Genomic DNA, 2,606 nt, shown 5'->3' on the forward strand with positions numbered 1-2,606 from the left:
GTGCCATGGCATCACAGCTCATAGCAACCTCCAACTCCTGGGCTCAAGTGAGTCTCCTGCCTCAGCCTCCTCAGTAGTTGGGACCACAGGTGCCTGCCACAGCACCCAGCTATTTTTTGGTTGCAGCCCGCATTGTTTGGTGGGCCCGGGCTGGATTCAAACCCACCACCTTAGGTGTATGTGGCTGGTGCCTTAGCCGCTTGAGCCATACGTGCCGAGCCAGACCACAGTTTTTAATGCATTCCTGTGTTTACAGCCACCTGGGTTGATTCCACGTGTTGGCAATTGTGACTTGAGCTGACATAAATATTCTAGTGCAAATGTCCTTGTCATGCAAGAATTTCTTTCCTTTCTGGGTAGATGTCTAGGAATGGGATTGCAGGATCAAATGAAACATTTTAAAATAAAAGTTTGCAAATAAAAACAAGATAATACACAGGGCAGGGGAGGGATGGTGAAGAAACAAACCAAACAGGCCACATGATGCCCCCATGGCCATCCATTTCTGGATGGACTAGGGCAGCCCTTCATGGTGGGGCATTTCCACCTTTCTGCTTCACCCTACACACTGTGCAAAGTGCCATATTTAGGGTGTAAGGAAAAAAAAAATACTTTTCAGTTCCAGGCATTAAAAAGATGCTAATCTGGTGAGCGTCTTTTGACTTTATTTATTTGTGTTTAAACGAGTTTGGAGGACAGACAGAAGTCAGAACCTTGTTTTCATAGAGACATGCTCTGTCTTCTTTTTTTTTTTTTTTGCAGTTTTTAGGCTGGGGCTGGGTTTGAACCCACAACCTCCAGCATATGAGGCCAACACCCTACTCCTTTGAGCCACAGGCATTGCCCATGTGCCATCTTCTTAACACAGGGGTCTCTTTGCACAGATAAGGCCATGTTTAGGGAGAAGGAAGTCACCTGTAAACTAGAAAGAAAGCAGTCTGGATTCTCTTAACACCTGTGCTGTGTTGGGCAAATCCTCACCAGGGCCTCCCTCTGGAGCATCAAAATGTGTGCTGCACGGCCTGGGCGTGGTGGCTCACACCTGTAACCCCAGCATTCTGGGAGGCTGAGACAGGTGGATTGCCTGTGCTCACAGGTTCAAGACCAGCCTGGTCAAGAGCATGACCCTGTCTCTAAAAATAGCTGGGCACTGTGGTGGGCGCCTGTAGCCCAGCTACTTGGGAGGCTGAGGCAAGAGAATTGCTTAAGCCCAGGAATCTGAGGTTGCTATGAGCTGTGATACCACAGCACTCTACCAAGGGTGACAAACTGAGATTCTGTCTCAAAAAAAAAAAAAAAATATATATATATATATATACACACACACACAAACATTATACACTATACTGAAGACATTAAGAAAGAAAAGTATGGCTGTGCCCATAGCTCAGTGGGTAGGGTGCTGTCCCCCATACACCAAAGCTGGCAGGTTTGAACCCAGCCTGGCCAAGCTAAACAATAATGGCAACTGCACAAAAAAACAAAAAAATAGCTGGGCATTGTGGTAGTCCCAGCTACTTGGGAGGCTGAAGCAAAACAATCACTTGAGCCCAAGAGTTTAAGGTTGCTGTGAGCTGTGATGCCACTGCACTCTACAGAGGGTGATGAAGTGAGACTCTGTCTCAAAAAAAAAAACAAAACTGTGTACCGGACAGCCTCAGTGTCCCCAGACGGCCTCATCCCAGAAATAGTAGCATCAACCTGATGCCCTACCCCGCCCCACCCCAAGTGTGTTTTGTGTACATTTTGAGGAGCGAGTTCTCGGCCATACTGATCCATTTGTGTGTTTTCTTCTTGTTTTTAGTGGAGCAAGGTGACGTGGACCTGCAGAATCATCGGTACACCAATGCAGAGCCGCCTGGTAAGGTCGGGTGCGCCGGGGAGCGTGTAGATTTTGTCTAGGGTGACCAGACGTCCCTTCTTTGGCGGGACAATCCTGCTTTTGAACAATTTGTCCCGCATCCCACAGCGTTTTAAAAAAGTCCCGATTTTTGGAAAGCATGCACAAACGGGCAGGAGAACAGGAAGGGAATATACTGTTTTCGGCTGCCATGTGGCTATTTCGCCAGAATATGAGTTTTATATTATTTTTGTTAATTTTATAATGTTAAACTGTAATAATAACAAATAATTGTTGAGAAGTGATTATGGAGAACTGCTTATCAAAGTTTGCATTGTTGTCAGGCCCCGCCCACGCCCCGCCCTCGCCCCGCCCACAAGCCGTGTTGTCCCACTTTACAAATGTTAAAATCTGGTCACCCTAATTTTGTCCCTTTCCCCAGGCACTCTGACCCTACTGTCTTACCCACAACCCCAGATTCGGTTTCATGAGGCTCATGGTGTTTTTTTCTGTCTTGCTTTTGAGAGGATTCATCCGGGAGACGATAGAGGAACTCCCCAGAGAAGACTCACATATGCCCAAGTCTCCCTGCAAAACAATATTGATTACAAATTTCCTATGTTTATTACTCTTATTTATTTGTAAGTTGGAAACCTCCCTTCCCCAACAGAGGCAACACTTATTTAACAGGACAGCTGTCAAATTGAGATGACTTTTTAAGCACATTTTCAGAATTATTTTGAATTTCTAAAAACAAAAAAAAAAA

The 2,606-nt window shown here is 45.8% G+C and overlaps 1 long non-coding RNA gene across 1 annotated transcript in view; it reads left to right on the forward strand.

Moving 5' to 3' along the window:
- The window catches only part of LOC105887303, a 23,832-nt gene that overhangs the window by 19,861 nt on the left and 1,365 nt on the right, over positions 1-2,606 (forward strand). The window contains exon 6 of the long non-coding RNA XR_001161432.2: positions 1,805-1,861. This is a non-coding gene — a long non-coding RNA (uncharacterized LOC105887303). The remainder of the gene's footprint in view (positions 1-1,804; positions 1,862-2,606) is intronic.

Source organism: Otolemur garnettii, unplaced genomic scaffold (assembly GCF_000181295.1).
Source record: "Otolemur garnettii isolate 467f Iridium unplaced genomic scaffold, OtoGar3 scaffold00065, whole genome shotgun sequence".
NCBI classification, from domain to species: Eukaryota; Metazoa; Chordata; class Mammalia; order Primates; family Galagidae; genus Otolemur; species Otolemur garnettii.